The sequence below is a fragment of the Agelaius tricolor genome, unplaced genomic scaffold (assembly GCF_023055355.1).
Source record: "Agelaius tricolor isolate 1412-34295 unplaced genomic scaffold, bAgeTri1.0.p SCAF_12, whole genome shotgun sequence".
In the NCBI taxonomy this organism is placed as follows: Eukaryota; Metazoa; Chordata; class Aves; order Passeriformes; family Icteridae; genus Agelaius; species Agelaius tricolor.
In genome coordinates, this window is record NW_027269272.1 from 834,723 (window position 1) to 854,966 (window position 20,244).

The 20,244-nt window shown below is 44.8% G+C and overlaps 1 long non-coding RNA gene across 1 annotated transcript in view; it reads left to right on the plus strand.

The window, feature by feature from the left end:
- The window catches only part of LOC139594731 (uncharacterized), a 32,181-nt gene extending 23,453 nt beyond the window's left edge, over positions 1 to 8,728 (plus strand). The window contains exon 2 of the long non-coding RNA XR_011680746.1: positions 8,208 to 8,728. This is a non-coding gene — a long non-coding RNA (uncharacterized lncRNA). The remainder of the gene's footprint in view (positions 1 to 8,207) is intronic.
- The last annotated feature ends 11,516 nt before the right edge of the window (positions 8,729 to 20,244 follow it).

A 20,244-nucleotide genomic window follows, 5' to 3' on the forward strand; every position in this document is an offset into this window, starting at 1 on the left:
TGTATTTCTGATTAAAGCTATTAGGTAGCTAAATGGTCACCCATTATATTAAAAAGCATCTGGACATTAAAAATAGGTAAATTTCTGCGGGACTTGGATGTCAGCTATTCCTGAAAAGCTTTATTTCACTGCTTTCCAACCCTGAATCAATCCACTTAAACGCAGCTGTATTTCAGATGCTCAGTGGAACTGTCCATGTAATGCATATAGTTGACAAATAATCTGCAGAAAAAGCTAGATCCATTTGAAGACTTTTTTTCTGTAAATGGCATTCACATTATTTGTACAAACACACAGATGGGATTTCTGCTGTCTTCTTCAGGCCACTTCCTCCAGAGAGCTCTCCATCAGACTCTCTAGTTCTACTCTTCTGGTGATCCAAAGTCAGCACTGGGATGGTCCAACTGCATGAATTACTGTATGCTAGAGGTGCACCCTGAGGGCTTCCGTGTGCAGCATCACGTGAGCCGTACTAATGTCACCCTGTTGGTATAAACTGAGCTAGCTGGACGTTAAGGGACAAGATTGTGCATTGATACTGTAATAGAAATTAGGTACTAAGAAGGAGACTGGAGGATTTCAATATTTCTGCCTCCAGCTTAAGCAACACTAAATCTTGGTCTTTATCTGAAAAACTAGGTGAATTAACCCATTTGGCATTCCTATGCCAAAAATGTCAGTAATACAACAAGAACCGTCAAAAGAGTAACAATTCCAATCCTTACTTTATAAAAATAATCCATTGGAAGAAGTTGGGAAGAAGGATGAAACATGCCAATATCCTACCCTGAGAATCATTCTGTTGATTTGCACAGGTTTCTTATTATATACCCATCTAATGCATTGGACATGCATGCTTGTGATGACACAAATACTTGCAAAGCTTACCAGATAAACCATGTTCTCCTCAGACAGCACAACATTTCTTGATGGTTGTGTTTGCTAATTACATTTAGACTCCATGTTCTTAAAGGTCTTTTCCAACCAAAGTGATTCCATCTTTCTCGAAGTCGCACATCCTGCTTGTCCTGGTTGAGGGCAAATTTGGCAGCAATCCTCAAGAAGGGGTGATTTATTAAAAATATTGATCTAGTACTGATATCCAACTGTGACGGACAAAGGCTCTCTAACAGTTTAAAGTTAGAAAGTGTATGTTTATTGCAACACTGGGCAGCGTGCGGGATAGCTCCCAAATACACACTGTGATTTAGAGGTGATAACAGAGTCTTTTTATCTATACAAGTATTGAATACCCAAAAGACAAATACATATTCATAATTTCGGTACATCCCATCATTTCCCACTTTGTATGGTAATTAGTTCAAAAGCTATTAAGCACGCGTAGTTTGTTGCTCAAAATGAATCGGTGGTCCCTTTCATGGGGAGGGGTTCCAAAATGAGGAAATAAATGAAGTCTTCCTGGTTCTGAACTTTCTACATTTTCAATGCAAATATGACAAATGAACCCATTGGTAGAACTCCCATTCCCCATCTTCAATTGGTTTCAGAACAGAGGTGGCCTACAATTGTCTTATGTTCCTAAAAGCTATTTATGAGTTTCTGTATTCTTCATGATAAACCCAGCTAAGCCAACATGATGTTGACAAGCAATCAATTATTAGTTAACTACTAACTCTTAACGTCATCAAGGCCTACCTGTTTATTTTGATAAACTCTAATAAGGCTTGTCTCTAACTAAAACCTCAGCTCCTCTAAAATCCCTAAATTTCTTTAAAGTTTATGTCTCAGGGGGCCCCCCCCAGAAAGCCCACCTACACGGCCCCTCCCCTCAACTGGTCTGGGAAACACTTCCTCTGAGAGAAGTGGAAAAAATCAGTTTATTTAACAGGGAAAGCACTCCCCAGCACAAAAAATGAACAATACCAGATGACAAAACTCAGTCGCCGCTCTGAAGAGACAACAAATTCAGAAAGTCTCTCCTGTGGATGCTTGCTCTGTTATCAATCCCTCCGGCACTGGGAAAGGCTGCTGCCCAGAGTAGGCCCCCATAGGCCACAAAGTGCAAGCTCTCAGTGCTCTCCAGGTCCCAGTCTGGAGCAGGTTTGAACAGTTCCAAGAAAAGGGAAAGAAAAAAAGACAGTCCAGGGAAAATTCTGCCTCAGCCAGCTAAACCAACTGAAAAGCAAAGAACACTCTGTTCTGCTCCATCAGTGCCCAGACAACACAGTGCAGCACAGAATGTGGAGCGGTGTTGGTTTTAGCAGAGTGAGTGCAGCCTCTGATAACAAACTCTGTGCTTCTTCTTCTCCCCACCTTTGCTCTCAGAACCAGTCTTGAAGGCAGAGAATAGAATATCCAGCATTAACAGAACAGATGGCTGGGGATACAAGCATCATAAAGTCACCCTAGGACGCTGCTCTACTGAGATATGTCACCAGACTATGCTAAGACAAAGTTTTGGAACTGCTAATTAAAATTCTACTATCACAGTGAAGCTGAGGAGGAAACACAGCTCACTCCAGTTATCTTGTGGCATGCCAATACTTCCTTTCAATCACAATGGTTTTTCTTTTTAAGTCTGTGACGTCACAGGCATAATTCAACATCTTTTGGGCAGGAAGGAAGATATTATTCTTCTCATTATACTGATGGGTAAGCTGAAATGCAGAGCAGTTAATTCAAAGTGAAACAGCGATAAAGTCAATAGTAAAACTCACCACAGTTTTCTTTACCAAGCCAAGTCCTTACTATCCCAAAATACAAGAACAGCTGTAAAAGCCTTGTGGCTACCTAATTTTTTCCTATACCTACATGGGAGGGTAAGGGATAAATGATGCCAAACAATGGTAATCCACAACAAAGCATTCTTGACATCATATTCAGCTTTTACGTAGCAAGCTCTTCACCTGATCACTTTTGTGTTCCTCTGGGATGCCATTTGCAGCTGCAGTGTGCCTGGAACTCTGGGCTTTGTGGTTTCAAAACCCTAAGCTTAGCTGGAACCCTATGTGTAAGCCTAACCCTAGGCCATAAACAGTGCCCTAGGGTAAGGCTGGATCCAAGATAAAAACTGTGGTGGAAGCCATGTTGTGGTAGTTTTGTGTAACCCTTGAGATGCCTTTTGCAGCTGCAGTGTGTCTGGAGCTCTGGGCTTTGTGGTTTCAAAACCTGTTCCAGATTGCAATGCAAGATGTTTTCTATTACCATCTGTATAGCTGTCTCTTCTTCCACTGGATCTTCAGAGGAAGAATCCATTCTTCTCTACAGTACCCCCTTGCTCCAACAGAACCACACCTGACACTTCAGGAGGACTGCAGCCACATTTCCTATTGGACTGCTATCAGCACCCTGACACACAGGGTGTCAGGTTGGGCTCTGATTCTGTCAGTGTTGTTCTAGTGTACTGCCTTGTTTGTTTTATCCTTTTTTTTTTTTCTCTTCCCTATTAAAGAACTGTTATTTCCTGCTCCCATTTTTTTGCCTTACAGCCCCTTAATTTAAAATTTATAGCAATTTGGAAGAGTGGGGAGGGTTTACATGTTCCATCATATAGGAGGCTCCTGCCTTCCTTAGCAGACTCCTGTCTTTCCAAACCAAGAGAGATTTTGGCGCCCAATGTGGGGCTCGAGGGCACAGAAACAAAAAGGGAATAGCAGTTCTTGAGTAATCTAATTTTTTGTGTGCGGCTATAGAAACCTCATTAAGCAACACCATGTGGTCCAGCTTGCCCTGGTTTGGGTGGCACATGATCATGGCTGTATTTCTCCCATTTATAGGCCCTTATCTAACATGGGTCCAAGGCTACTGTGTCTATTATCCGGTTTGTTTTATGGGTGAATAAGGTGAGGAATTCACAGATTTTTAACTTCCTCTGGAAAGCATGCACATGGATTCACAGCTATCACACACTCACTGTATGTTTTTGGGGTTACATCAATAATGGCATCTGCTGTAAGGAAATGACACTGGGCGAAATCTTCTCCCATCCCTTTAACCATCTCTTTGGGTCTGCCCCACCAGTTTTTGAAGGGTTCAGATCCACTCTAAATATTAATGATATCATACAGTGGCTGATGTTGCTGATAGGCCTGTTCTATTTAGCATTTAGAGAGAAGAGGAGACTAACCTGGATAACCACCCTGACACCTACCCCAGAACCTAATACGCCACCAGAGCCTAGTGATGCTGCTGCCCCAGAGCCTGACCCTGCCCCACAGCCCAGCCCAGATGTGAACTACCCAGATTGGATGGGGGTCTGGTGAAGGAGATATGTGAGATGGGCCAGGTGCTGAAGGAATACACTTCCCCAGCTGGTGAGAAGCCCTCCCCCTGCCTTGAAGAGGGAGAGCCTAATAGTGCAGCAGCAGAACACACAGATTTTACAACTGTCCAGGTTCCAGATGAACTGCAAAGGCAATCCCAGCCAGCAGCAGTTGCCCCTGTAGAAACAAAGAGATCTAAGATGAAAGCAGAGCACCCAGATAGGGGAGGGCCCTCACAACCCACAGGGGAGCCAGAGGTTGCGATCATCACCGAGTCCCTGACGTACAAAAGTCTCTGTAATCTGCACAAAGACATTGTACGACGGGGACGTGAGGTTTATACAACCTGGCTACTTCGGGTCTGGGAACTTATGGGCACAGGCATCCAGCTGGATGGTGGTGAGGCAAGGAATTTGGGACTCTTGACCCAGGATTCAGGTATCAATCAGATTTTTGTAAGGGAGCCAGGGTCCCTTTCCCTCTGGGAACAGCTCTTAATAAGTGTCAGAGAGAGGTTTGTCCACAGGGAAAGAATGCAGGACCAGCACCATAGAATGCGCTGTAAGACTCTTGAGGAAGGGATCCAACAGCTGAGAGAGTGGCAGTATTGGAGGTACTCTTTGGGAGGGATGGACAGCATGATAATGACCCTGACAAGGTCAGGTGCACAGGACAAATATTGTGGAGCCTGGCAAATCTGGGGCCATCTCAATACACCACCATTATTGGAATGATTAATGCCAACACCAACCAAGAGACAGTGGGTTCTGTTGCCTGGGAGTGAATTGGAAAGATGGACAGCATCAGATTCCCACTGAGGTCATCAACAAAATCACCGCAATGTCTCCACCGACTAGCAAGAAGGAAACACAAGTTATCCTGGGTGCCATAGGTTTTTGGAGGATGCACATTACCGATTACAGACAAATCGTCAGCCCCCTTTACCTGGTCACTCGCAAGAAGAACAATTTCCACTGGGGCCCTGAGCAGTGACAAGCTTTTGCCCAGATCAAGCAGGAGATCGCTCATGCGGTTGCCCTTGGCCCAGTCAGGATGGGACCAGAGGTAAAGAACGTGCTCTACTCTGCAGCCAGGAACAATGGCTTGTCTTGGAGCCTTTGGCAGAAGGTGCCTGGGGAGACTCAGGATCGACCACTGGGATTTTGGAGTTGAATCTACAGAGGGTCCAAAGCCAACTACACCCCCACAGAGAAGGAAATCTTGGCTGCCTATGAAGGAGTCCAGGCTACCTCAGAGGTGATTGGCACAGAAGCACAACTCCTCTTGGCACCCCGACTACCAGTGCCGGGGCGGATGTTTAAAGGAAAGGTTCCCACCATGCCACTGATGCTACATGGAGTAAATGGATTGCTGTTATCACACAGTGCGCCCGTATTGGAAACCTGAATTGCCCTGGGATTTTGGAGATAATTACAAACTGGCCGGAAGGTGAGAACTTTGCTCTCACTCATGAAGAGGAACAAGAACCAGTGGAACATGCTGAAGAAGCTCCTCCATTTAACTGCCACCAGAGGAAACACGCTACACTCTTTTCACTGATTGTTCCTGTCGCATCGTAGGGATGAACCAGAAGTGGAAAGCAGCCATATGGAGCCCCACACCCCACACGACAGGTTGCACAAGCTACCAAAGGAGAAGGTGGATCAAGTCAACTTGCAGAACTCAAAGCTGTTCAGCTGGCCCTGGACATTGCTGACAGAGAGAAATGGCCAAAGCTCTACCTTTACATTAATTCATGGATGGTAGCCAATGCTCTTTGGGGCTGGCTGGAAAGGTGGAAAAAGGCCAACTGGCAGCGTAGGGGAAAACCAATCTGGGCTGCTGATGAATGGAGACATTGCCACTTGGTTGGAGAAGCTACCTGTGAAAATCTGCCATGTAGATGCCCATGTTCCCAAGAATCGGGCTAATGAGGAGCACCGAAAAAATGAGCAGGTAGACCAGGCAGCAAAAATAAAGGTGTCAAAGATAGACTTAGATTGGCAACATAAGGGGGAGTTGTTCCTAGCTCGATGGGCCCATGTTGCCTCAGGTCATCAGGGTAGAGATGCCACCTATAAGTGGGCATGAGACCAAGGGGTGGATTTAACCATGGGCAGTATTTCTCAGGTCATCCATGACTGTGAGACGTGTGCTGCCATCAAGCAGGCCAAGCGAGTGAAGCCCCTATGGTATGGTGGGTGGTGGTCCAAGTACAAGTATGGAGAGGCCTGGCAGACTGACTACATCCCACTGCCCCCGACACGCCAAGGCAAGTGCTATGTGCTGGCCATGGTGGAAGCCACCACTGGATGGTTGGAGACCTGTGACTGTGGTCACAAGGGTTTTCAGGATGAAGAAGAGACGAGAATGTTGACTCCATGATCAGAAGGCTTGATTTATTATTTTATGATATATGTTACATTAAGACTATACTAAAAAGCAATAGAAAGGAAAAGGTTTCTTCAGAAGCTAGCTAAGCTAAGAATAGAAAAGAATGAATAACAAAGATCTGTGTCTCAGACAGAGCAAGAGCCAGCTCTGCCATGAGTGGTCAAGAAATCCAAACACCCACAGGAGACCAATCATGGGTCTACCTGTTGCATTCCACAGCAGCAGATAACCATTGTTTACTTTGGTTGCTGAAACTGCAGCTTCTCACAAGGAAAAATCCTAAGAAAGGATTTTTCATGAAAGATGTCTGCGACAGAGACCTACCCTGCGCCTCGCGCCACTGCCCAGAACACCATCCTGGGCCTTGAAAAGCAAATCCTGTGGAGACATGGCACCACTGAGAGAATTGAGTCAGACAACAGGACTCATTTTAAGAACAGCCTTATCAACACCTGGGCCAGGAACATGGTATTGAATGGATATATCATATCCCCTATCATGCACCACCTGCTGGGAAAGTTGGTTGAACAGTTCAATGGACTACTTAAAACTACCCTTAAGGAACTGGTGGGGGGAGACTTTTAGAAATTGGGAAATGAACTTAGCAAAAGCCACCTGGATGGTCAACTCCAGAGGGTCCATCAATCGAGCTGGTCCTGCCCAGTCTGAACCCCTGCACACAGTGGATGAAGATAAAGTCCCTGTTGCACACATGAAAGGTATTTTAGGAAAGACTGTTTGGATTACTCCCACCTCAAGCAAAGACAAACCCATCTGTGGAATTGTTTTTGCTCAAGGACCTGGTTACACTTGGTGGGTAATGCAGAAAGATGGATAAAGCCGTTGTGTACCACAGGGAAACCTAGCCTTAAGTGAGAGCTGCGTGTAAGGTTTCATTGTGATGCAGATGGAAATAGAATAAGGGGTGGATAATGTTCCATATTGCAATGCAAGATGTTTTCTATTACGATCTCTATGGCAGATTATCGTTCGTCAAGTGGGCAGTTTGCTTTATCTCTCTCTTTGAGTGATAACAATCACTCCTCCCTCGGGAGGGGACATCTGTTGATAACAGGCTATTGAATGTCACTGCATGACTGATAAGAACTACACCATCCCATTGTGAGATGCTGTAGCATTGTGTGTTCTATACAGGTTTTATTATGAAGCTGGTTATTTTTTATAAGTTAAGATTACGGTTTGACCCTTGGTTCCCCCCATGGTCTCCCTCATAATGGATTGTTCCTGAGTTGTTTGTCCCTTGTTTTCCCACCAGTGACCTGTCCATCATTGTAACCACCCCCCCCTTTATTTTGAGAATTTTCTATGTCAGTCATCCCTTACTTATGATATGATTTGTCTCCTGAGCCCTTTCCCTCCCCTGGGCCATTCCTATTGGTTCAGTTGTGTCCCTTGCTCCTCCCCTGGGCTTCGTTCATTGGTTCCCTCATGTCTCCTCCCATCACGCCCATCCCCTTTATAAGTGCCTCCCTAACAGTTTTTCTCTTGACACCATTACTGGCCCCGCCTGGGTCAATAAAGCGCCTTGGCAACTACATGTGTGTCCCTTCCTTCCTTCCTTCACCTCAGTGCTTCGCAGTCCTACTCTCGCCTGCGTCATCACGCCGCAGATGGAGCCACTACTCAGGGTTCTTGCAGAGAACCTGGGAGTGGCGGGATTCGTGGTCTCCACCGGTCACTCCAGGAGCGGCTAGCCGGCACCTGTCAGCTCCAGTGGCTGTGGGACGAGACTGCTCAGAGGGAGGAGCCAAGCATTGTAAGCCAGATATAATCCAGAGGTTTTGAGACACCAGCACAGCTTTCTCCACTGGATTCCCCAGAGGAACAGCAGCTGCCTCTTCTTCCACTGGATATTCAGAGGAAGAATAAATCCTTCTCTACAGTACCCCCTTGCTCCAACAGAGCCACACCTGAAACTTCAGGAGGACTGCAGCCACATTTCCTATTGGACTGCTACCAACACCCTGACACACAGGTTGTCAGGTTGGGTTCTGACTCTATCAGTGTTATTCTAGTGTACTGCATTGTTTGTTTTATCCTTTTATTCTTTTTTTTCTTCCCTATTAAAGAACTGTTATTTCCTGCTCCCATTTTTTTGCCTTACAGCCCCTTAATTTAAAATTTATAGCAATTTGGAGAAGTGGGGAGGGTTTACATTCTCCATCTCAGGGGACACTCCTGCCTTCCTTAGCAGACTCCTGTCTTCCAAAACCAAGACAAAACCCTAACCCTAGCACTAAACACAGCCTAAAGCTAAGGCTGGTTCAAAGGAAAAAGCTGTAGTGGAAGCCATGTTGTGGCAGTTTTGTGTTGCCCTTGGGATGCCTTTTGCAGCTGCTTTGTGCCTGAAGCTCTGGGCTTTGTGGTTTCAAAACCCTTACCCTAGCTGGAACCCTAACTCTAGGCAGTAAACAGTATGTTAGGCTATGGCTGGATCCAAGGAAAATGAGTAGTGGAAGCCATGTTGTGGCAGTTGTGTGCTCCCCTTGGGATGCCTTTTGCAGCTGCAGTGTGCCTGGAGCTCTGGGGTTTGTGGTTTCAAAACCCTAACCCTAGCTGGAACCTTAACTCTGGGCACTAAACCCAGCCTTGGGCTAAGGCTGGATCCAAGGAAAAAGGTGTGGTGGAAGGCAAGCTGTGGCAGTATTGTGTACATCTAGGGATGCCTTTTGCAGCTGCAGTGTTTCTGGAGCTCTAGGCTTCGTGGTTTCAAAACCCCAACCCTAGGCAGTAAACAGTGCATAAGGCTATGGCTGGTTCCAAGGAAAAAGCTGTAGTGGAAGCCATGTTGTGGCATGTTTTTGCTCTTCTTGAGATGTCTTTTGCAGCTGCAGAGTACCTGGAGCTGTGGGCTTTGTGGTTTCAAAACCCTAAGCTTAGCTGGAACCCTAAACCTAACCCTAGGCTTTAAAAGCAGCCATGGGTTAAGGCTGGCTCCAAGGAAAAAGTTGTAGTTGGAAGCCATCTTGTGGCAGTTTTATGAGCTACTTGGGATGTCTTTTGCAGTTGCAGTGTGCTTGGAGCTCTGGGCTTTTTGCTTTCAGATCCTAACCCTAGCTGGAACCCTAGGTTTAACCTTAACTCTAGGGAGTAAAGACTGCCTTATGCTAATGCAAAGCCAAAAATATCCCAAGAAACCTTCAAGAATCCCATGTATATTCTTAGAAATTGTGGAAAAGTCCTGTAAAATCCTGCTCACCCTCCCAGCCCCAGCTGTTTCTCTCTAACCCTCAGATGTCTTCCCTACCTTTTTGCCATGGATTTTTCCTCTGACTGTTCTCTCGTTGTCCTGGTGTGAGGTTTGCTGTCTTGTCTCATTGAGTGGGTTGTGGTCTGGTCTTGCTGTTAGAGTTGCTGTGTTGTGCTGCTGTGTGGGAAAAAGGCTTTTTTTAGGGGGGCTAGTTAGGTGAGGTTAGGGCTGGGGGGTGGTACCTGTACCCTAACTTGCCTCCTTAGCTGCACCCTGCAGCCTTGATCTCCACTGCACTGTCCAGCCCTTGAAGCCCTCTCTGTTTACCCCTCAAGCCCTCCCCTCTTCCCCCCAGTCCTCAGGCTCTCACCCTCAAGCCCCCTCTCAGCTGCCCCCCTCAGCTCCTGTGTGTCACTCTTAATCCCTCTCCTTTGCCCCTCAGCGTCACTCTCCAGCTGCCCCTGCCACCCTCAGCATTTCTGTGTGTCACCCACTGTGCCCTCTCCCTGCTCCTCCCTCATCTCCCAGCCTCTGCCACCCTCAAGCCCCCACAGTGCCCCTCAAGCTGCCCCTCAGCCTCTGTCATGCCCTGAAAGGACCCTAACAAAACCCAGTCAATTCCCTAAAAAAGCCCTAGTTTTCAAAGTGCCCTAAACACTCCACAAAAACATAAAAATAGCCTCAGAATACACTAAAAATACCCTACTTTTAAAAAGCCCCCAAAACACCCCTTAAAATCCCCAAAGAACCTTTAAACGTCTCTAAATAGTCCTAAAAGAGCTCTGGGAATACCCCCAAGATCTTTAAAATACCCTGATAAGACCCTAAAATGCCTAAAAAATTCCCTCAAAAACCCTAGAAATACCCTAGTCCTAAAAAAGTTCTCCATATACCCTCAAAACTCCTCAAAAAGCCCTAAAACTTTTGAGTAGTCGTAAAAAAGCCCCAAGAATACCCAAAACCACCCCTAACAATTCCAATTAGTAGTAAGACAGCCTTTAAAACACCCCAAATAATTCTTTTAAAAGCCCTGAAAAAGCCCTAAAGGTATCCTAAACATTCCTAGAGAATTCCTAAAAAACTCCTGCAAAAAAAATCCCTAATATATCCTTTAAAATCCCTGAAAAAAAAAAAAAACCTAAAAAAAAAACCCTAAAAAGCTCTTCAATCCCTACCTATAACTCTGTGGCCTCCAAACATCATCTCTGCCTATTAATTGGGGTAACTGCCTGCACCTGCTGGGAGGGTTCTGGGGCTGTCCCACCATTAGGGTTGCACCTGTACCCTAACCCTACCTGCTACCCTGTGTCCTTTGCACCCCTAACCCTCAGTGCCAGCTCCCCACCTGTCAAGCCCCCCCTGTCTTTGCCCCTCAGCCCACAATGTCTGTGTGTCATCCCAAAGCTCCTGTTTGGGCTCCCAGATGCTGCTGCTGGGAGTCACCGGTGGGCAGTGGGGGAAGTGAGGGATGGGGCAGGGGCGACCTGGATTTCAGAACACCAGCAGATGGCCAGCCACTTAGCACCACAGGCAACTGAACACCAGCGCCAGCCCTGGGTACGGGTGGCATCCTGCGCAATGCGGAATTTTGGGAGCCAGCTGGCCACTCCCGGCCACAGGCCCCCAAACAGCAACGCCGGCCCTTTTCCCTGGCAAACAAAACTCACCAGCCCCGGTTCCTGATTGCAGGAGCCACTTGGCACTGTCAAACCAGCCCGAGTTGGCACTTCTGTCACCTTGGGTTGGGGAGGCATCCTGTGCCGTGCAGAACCTCTCTGTTGGAAGCTGGCTACTCTGAGTCACACTGGTGGGATCACTGAGGGAGATTTTAGCAGTGTGGTTTTATCTTTAATTAAGATTCTAAAGAAAATGATTCTGAGGGTACTGCACAGTGATCTCAGGACATGTTCTGAGCTGTAGATGGAGCACTTGCACTACTTTGAAAAGCCACAAGTGCCTGTTGACCCCTTCCTGCAATTTCCAGCAATTTTGAAAGTGGGAATTTTTTCCCATGTGGTCTTCTGTGGCCCTTCATGAAAAAAAAAAAAAATTAAAGTGCCACAAATATGCCCCACTGCTGCACTGACATTAACACAAGCAATGAGCAGCATCTCTGTGGAGTGCTGACCACTCACTACAGTTGCTGCTATGAGTATTTTCAAATAAATTTAAATATAGTTACCTTGAAAAGGTCTGAGTGCTTCCAGGAAAAGGAGTAGCCAAACAGATCAAATTCCTGACCTATTTTGGCTGGGTTTTTCTTTGTTTTGCTGCTTTGGTGATTGGTTGAGGGTTTTTTTTTACTGTTTATTAATAATAAAATAAAGTTAAACTGGTATTTTACCAACGTTCTAGGGGAATCATGAGCCAACACAGAGACCTTTGCACTGTGTTGAGATTTATGTGGTCCACTGTCTTGTATCACAACTATCACAAGCTCTTCAAAAAATATTGTAGAAGGTAATTCAGAAACACCTGCATAGCTCAAGAATCATCTTCCTGCCTCCTCCTCTTCTGGCAGAAAGGACTCAGAGTGACCTTCTTACAGGAAAATCCTTTTTCCAAGAGAAGCTCTTTTCTCACATCCCACTCAGAGAAACACTTCTGCCTGCATAACATTCACACCTTAGAACTAACATAAGGTTTAAAATCAAATGGGTGCTTTTCAGATTTTTATTCTCCACTGATACAACCAATAAATTTGATTTCTTTAAAGGGTGAGCACTGGATATACAGAGAGTGTTGTGAATGTGTGTCCCCCCCTTCTGTGTTGGCAGAGCAGCTGAGAGCACGCAGTGATTGAGCCACAAAATTACCTGTTACCATGAGAGAGCTGAAGATATGCTCTGTCTACACTTTGAAGCACTGAATTTCCACACTTTTGCCTGAGTTTCCAAGCCTTTCTGCTTACTTCTTTTGGACAAACCCACTGGGGAGCAAGATGCAATCCTCTTCCTCATTGTCACAGTTCCTGCCCTGCCTGTTTTCCCTCCACCAGAGCTGATGCATGAAAAATCTCTTGCCAGCTCATATCTGTGGAATAATAAATGTACCCGATCACTCTGTGTTGCTGATCAAAGCAAGAACTGAATTTTAAAAGCAGAAATGTGATCTGACAACAGTCAGCCCCATCAAGCATAAACGGAATATTTTAACATCTGGAAGTTGATTTTAAAAGCTCTTCAGCAAAGGCCAGGAATTTGGTCAAGGAATGAGGTATTAAGAAGCTCTTACTACAGGGACCCAACCTTGCAATCACCTAAATGCTGGCCAGCTCCTTTGCTCACTCATTCATTTACATTCTTTACAAATCTGTAAAGATTTCATCTCTGTGCAGCAGAGAACAGGAGAGAATCTGTTCCTGTAAATCAGCAGCTGCTCAGAGCAGTATCCACAGCACTGACCTGTGCACCTGCACCAGAGCCAGCCTGAGAAATTCATCTGCTGCCAGAAATGGCACACACTTGGAGGAAGAAATTAATTGCTTTAGGCAAAAAATCCCCCAGTCACTACCCTATAGCAGCCACAGAAAATCAGGACTTAGAAGAAATATTTGTTTTACTTCCTTTTCTTACTTTCTTCATGTTTGAGCCCAATACAGAAATGAGATACAATATTTCATGTCATGGTATCCAATTCACACTCAGACCCAAACTTCCCTCTGTTTGGATCTACAGGTCCCCAGGGTGGGGAGGGAGGGGACAAGGAGTCACACGCCTGGAATGCTGCAGGAATCTGCAACTCAAAATGTCTTTCCAAGACACAGAATCCTTAGCCCACCTGTGCTCACCCAGGTGTGCCCACCAAGAAGAGGGGAGTGGTTCCTCAAGCTGTCTCCCAAGCTTTGTCCAGCAAGAGTTCAGAGGTTCAGACACCCAAAACCACAAAAAAGGCTCTGCATGCTGTCAGCTTGTGTTTCACAGGTAAATAATTGAAGAATTACTGAAATCAGTAGCCAGGCTACTCTGATGTGGAAAGGGCTGAGAGTGGGCTTGTTATCTAAAAGAGTAAGAAGAAACTGAGAAGTAAAAAGAAGTTGGTAAAGAGCTCTCTCTAAGGCTGTAAGTAAAGAGACAGAAGAAAAAAAAGAAAACTTTACAGCTAACCGAAGTATTTTTAGAAAGTTAGTTGAAGTCACTATAACTTTTCACCAATAGTATTATGTTAACTTATTGTAGCCAATAGTTAAAGTAGAAGAAGCATAAACAATTCAAAAGTGTATAAAAGTCAGCTATGTTCAATAATAAAGAATTGCTAACTAAGACTGCTTGTAGTCTCTACTTTGTGTCGTGACTGCCTCGACAATAACGCTCCAATAATCGAAATCCAAAACACAACCAGAAGGAAGGGAAAGAATTAATTCATCATCTGATTATAAAAGCAGCACACAGCCTTCTCTAACTAATCTAGTAGCAGAAGGCAAGTGATCAAATAAAAACAAGCAGTACTGAACTAAAAAGACAGAAAAACAAACCAGAGAAACCCACTACTGCTGAAATGATGGACTCATGACCTGAAAGCAGATACATTATTTATTTCAACTATTTATGTGCTTTTTTTATTCCCTTTTGCCTCTGATTTGCTGTCACTGGTGTGTTACAAGGTCATTAATAATGCACAGCAATAAATAATATATCCACAGTCACACCAATTGAATTTTGTTTGTAACTATGGCCCTGTGAGCATCCTGAATTTATTATACTTGGGGCTTTTTCTGAATGGTGGCTGAGACCTGTACACACAGTCTAGTTCCAACCAATCAAACAACATTTTGAGCTAAATTCTGGAGAAAAAGCAGTCATGGAAGTAGTCAGTTGTTGGTTTCAGCCCAGACAGCTGCCAGGAGGCATGAACTGAGGTACCAGAACCTTGGCTGGACAGTTCCATACAAAACTCCTCCTTTGTCCGTCAAACAGCCTTTTGGGTCCACAACTTGCAAGGACATTTTCAACTGTGTGTCAAAAAAAAAAATGCACACCCACACCAGCCACAAAATCCACCAGCTTGCATCTCCTCCTGCACTTGAAATGGAGCCTCATGGGGTGGGAGAGGTTCTCTGGAATGCAAGAAGGGCAATTCCTTCAGAGCCTTACCCCACACAGCACCCTGCAGCTTCCTTGTGTTGCCTGGGGGAAAAGAACCAGCCCAGAACAGCACAGAGTGAGCTCCTGAGCAGCTCAGGACTCCTCAGCATTTTTAAAGGTAAAACCAATATGGGGAACACCATTGCCATTCAGATTAAAGCAACAAGTGACCATATTTATGTGTCCAGAACCAAAAGAGAAGCTCATGGGAATACAAAATAGAGCCATTCTAGATTTAGAAGGTGAAATTTGGATTTTAAAGCAAAACAAAAACCCCAAACACTACCAATCCTACACTGTACTAATGCTTTTTACTGTTATTAGTAAAGTAGTAAAATATAAATCAATGTCTTCTGAACATCTCACTGTGAGTAAACTGCACAATGGAGTAACACAGGTACAACCTGAGCTGCATCTACTTCAAGTATAGCCCCATGGAGAGCTTGTCCCAGCCCAGTTTCTTTCACCCATTGCATTAACTCCCCACCCAGAAAGCAAATAGGTTCAGAAAACTGCTCTGATGAGAATAAATGTTTGGAGCTGGGGTTGTTTCTGCCAGTGCAACTTTCCAAACATGCTGATTCTAAGGCCGCATCATCACTGTGTGCAAAAAAAAGTGGGAGCACATGAATTTAAAAAGAAACAAACCAAACAACAAACAAACAATACCAAACAACAAACAAACAAAAACAAACAAAAAAGCCTATCTGTAGTGGAAAGGCAGAGATGGGACTAAGCTCATTTTTCACAACTGCTAAAAATTACATAAAATTAGGTGCAATGAAGAAGCAAACCTTTAAAATCAAAGCAAGGAATTAAATGAAGCAATCCTGTAGTTGTTAGTGAGAATACAAATGAACTTTCTGATGCCTGATCCACGTCACTGCATTAACAACTCATACTTCCATTGAAACTGAAAATAAGCAGCCTAGAAAAACTCCCTTTATGTGTATCTTTGGTGTCATGCAATATATTCACATTCTAAGTATTTACTTAGCAGTTCTCACCTATTATTTAAACACATTTGAATATAGTACAGCAAAGTATGATAAAATCCAGATCTGCATCAAATCTCTGATGGGAAATGCAGAAAGACTCCCAGGCTGTCACTGAACTCTGAGTTAATTAACAAGGAGGTGAGAAATGGTAACACCAAGCACGAGACTGCCAACAAACTTCATACTTAACAATTATAACACAGCTGCATCAGTGTGCAGAAACAATATTTTTTGGACAGTTTAAAAGCAAAGTAACTGAACAGAAATCCAGGGTCCTGACCTAGCTTAAAGGTCAACAGAAAAAGAATTTTGACTGAGATAACCATTGCTTATCTGCAAGGAGTTGAGTGCTATATCACCAGGCATCAGCTTTTCAAGCATCTCCTGAGAGCAGACCCAGAGCAGGTGTCCATTTTCTCTGTTATCACAGAGCCTGTAGCAAAAACCAGAGCTCAGTCTAATCAGCAGCTCCAAGGTAATAATTTCACACCACTTAGCTGAAGCAGAACTTCACAGCTCATCAGGTAACAAGTGGAAAAATCACTTTTGTCCTAATAGTTTCTTTTCCCCTAGTGAAGATACCATCAACCCCCCTGTCAGCAGGTATTATTGGAGGCCTGTTTAGTGTAGAGGCCATGTACAGGAAGAGATTTCATCACAGAACTCAACACTCACATTGACCAGAGACCACAAATTCTCACCTTCACTCCCCAGTGCTTGCTGAGATTTGGATACACAACATTATGTGTAAAGCCTTCCTTAATGTAGGCCACAGTCATGGTCTGTGAGCAATAAATAGAGAATGTGTTCAATTTAACCCAGCAAATACAGCCCAGGTCACCTGTGGCAGTCTGGAGTTCACCCTGCAGGCCCAAGGACACCTCCCTGATCTGCCTGAGACCTTCCCATCCTGGGGTGCTTTTTACAGTCCCACCAACAGCAAGGTGCTTGCATAAAATATTCCAGACAAAGCCAATCTGCCTTGGAGGCTTGAATCCCTCTGTTAGGGCACGGCCAGGCCAGGAAACTCCAGGCAAACCTCCCTGAGCTCTAGGAATCTCAGCTCCCCTCTCTCAGCTGCAGGGATACCAGCTCATCTTTCTGAGATGCAGGGATAGCACTCCTCCCTGAGCTGTGGGGATACCAGCTCCTGCAATCCCTCCCTTTGCAGACAGCAGGAGGAAGTGCAGCCTGATGTGGGCACAGCTGGGGCAGCCCTGCAACTCTCAGCAGTGATCTTGTTTTTATGTTTTTCAATCCAAAACAGTCACATTTAAAGCAACAACCTCACCCTGCAAGGAGCTGTGTCACAGCAAAGCCACCCAGCAGTACCACAACAGCAGCTGTGCTGACACCCAAATGCCCCACCCTGGTTATTCTGACACCCCAGTCTGGTGAGAATTCCACACATTCCAAGATTCACAGAGTTGCTCTATACAAGGCTGTTCCCTGTGCAGTTAAAGTGGTGGCATATATGGTGGCACACAATGATCTTGAAAAACCTGAATTATTAGCCTTCAAAAATAAAAATTGAATCCTGCTGCTCTAGACTGTTTCCATACCAAAGGCAGTAGCCAAGCAGTGGTGTGGCATTCCTATTCTCTGAAAAAATCCCTTTGCCCAGGGTTTTTCTCTTGGGAAGCTGAGAACCCTCAGAGAAAAGGAAAACAATTCTTATCTCATTTGCTTCTCCTGTGTTGTGCTCATGTGGAATGTGTTTGGAGATTGTTTACCCACAGGTGATTGTTCCATTGGATTCTGCTGGGAGTTGTTTTCACTCTTTGGCCAATCAGGGCCAAGCTGTGTTGGGACTCTGGAAAGAGTCAGGAGTTTTCATTATTATCTTTTTACCATTCAGTAAGTATCCTTTCTGTATTCTTTAGTATAGTATAGCATTTTTTAATATAATATGGTATTATAAAGTAATAAATTAGCCTCTGAGAACATGGAGTCAGATTCCTCATTCCTGCCTTTGTGAGGACATTTCCCAGCAAATACAATACAATGGCATTTCTTGTATTCATATCCAAAATCAGTACAGAAAAAAAGATGCACAGTAAATTCCCTGAAAACTGGCGGCAGTTCTGGCTCGTGTCTGTTAACACCTCTATTACCTCTTAATATGGTGAGGGAAGTCCAAAGCCACATGTCTGGTCAGGCTCCTGAGGGAAGTCAGGGCATTGTGGGCATGAGAGAAAACCCCAGACTCCAGCTAAGAGAGATGATTTACTAATTCCAGCCTCTTCCCACCCATCAAAGATGGGCAAATATCTTGCAATTGCTACAATCTCAATATGGGGTTTGGCTCCAGTGGCAGAAAAAGTGAATGTAAGAGACAAGTTTTCAAACCTAGCCTGGAATATGGAACATCCTGGAGATCTTCATCCCCTGCCTTGGGTGGTGCTCAAAGAGCTGCTCTTGCCAGCCCAGGAAGGAATGTCTGTGACCTGCCCTGTTCTATCCAGAGCTATGGAGAGGCAGGTTTTGCACAGAGTGAAACCATTCCTGAAAATTTAAACAGCTTTTGGGTCAGGACCCTGAATTCTAGGGAACATAAATGCTTGTCTCTGGGGAGGAAAGCAGAAGTCAGGATGACAGGAATGGGTGAGGAGAAAAAAACCTTCCTAAACCTTGGTCTGTGAGACCTGACAATGCTCACGTGGTGTGCAGAGACAGAAACTTTTCCAAGTGAAGTGTAGAAAACATCACCTAATCCTGCAGTGCCCTGTGCACAGGATCTGAGGCCCCTTTATGGAACTGACCCAAAGCTGAGCTGTATCTTCCTATGCAGACCATGAAACCCAAACACCTTACTTAGGCTTTGTGCTCTGCTCTATACATAAGCATCACACCACACTGACCAAGTTATTCAGACAGCCTCAATATAGAGATGGATTTGGGATCTCCTCCTCAGTTCTGACCTGCTCTCTCATCCCTCCCTGGTGGGCCAGGTTGCCATAGGGTTGTGCCCCTGAGTACTTCAGCTGATGCCTTATAATTTTAACTTTTATATTTTTCATGTATTTGTAATCCTGCAGTTCTTTAGTGTATAACTCTAAACTCCATGCACAGTGTGAGCTGCTGCTTTCCTATTTTGGTCAGGCACAACAGTTCCTCTTCAGGCCTGGCAATCAAGGACACCTCACTGCCTCAGGCCCTGAGAAACGTAAACAAAAATGAGTTGGGGGCAGCAAACTTGGGGTAAATGACTTCATTGCCTAAAGCTGTAATTGTCAGATTATCCCCCACTATGCAAATGGACCAAACTTATAAAAGTGTGAAAATCCATGAACTGTGGTCCATTTTTGGGTGTAGCCCCTGGGGGAACTTCATCTGCCCAAAATACACCTGAAAGCCCTTCAATAAATATAACTGCTTTTTATTCCCTAAGTTTTGTCTGGCCTCTGTTTTTAAGTAGTTCCTAAAAGACATCACAGGAGCAGTGTCACAGCAGCTCATGGATGGGCAGACAGGCTCCCAGACAGGTCACTTACTCCAGGTACCTTTAAACACTCTTTTCCTTCTTCTTCCTCCCTCTTTTCTCAGAACAGAGCTGTTTTGCTGCCTCTGGGGCTGAAGGGCAGGGAGGCAGCCATGCATGCACACATCCAGCAGCTAACTGGGTGTGATTCCCTCTGGCAGTCCTGTCAGGACTCTGGTGTTTGGAGCCATGAGATGTCATTCTGGGAAAGGTTCTTACACCTGTTCAAGCCCCTTTAGAATTCATAACCAAGAAATACTCATTACAACCAAAAAAAGTCTTTTCATTTCAATTCTCATTCCTGGCTGATTTTTTTTCCTTTTTTTGAGCGGAGCACAAGATAAAAGTTGGCAGTGGTATTCCACAACAACACATGCGTGTTTCCTGAAAAAATGAAAAAAAATTCAAAGTCCTGCAGCAAAGTGCATCATGTTTCACTGGCCTCAGAAAACACAGAGTTTACTATGGAATATAAATCCCAATATTTCTGGGTGGGACGTGTCTGGCCAACAGTTTACCACAATGCTCTCTCAGAGCAGCAGTCTACAAACTGCTTCTGTGGGAAATTTCCTGACATGGAAAGGAGATTACTCCTTGGAGTTCCAACCAGAGCAGATCACTTTCCTTCTCACCAGCACACTTCTGAACAGAGAAGCATGCGTAATTTCTCATCTCTCTTTTCCTTTTTAAGCATTGCAGCTGAGCAGAATGCTTTGAGGACTCAACACAAGCCTCTGTTTTCAAGTCTGCAACAAGCAGCAGGCACAAACACTTCTTTGGGCCTTCCATGGAGAAGCCCTGAATTACAATTGTGAGCCTTCAGCAGAACGAGCCTCATATGAAGCTGGTGGAA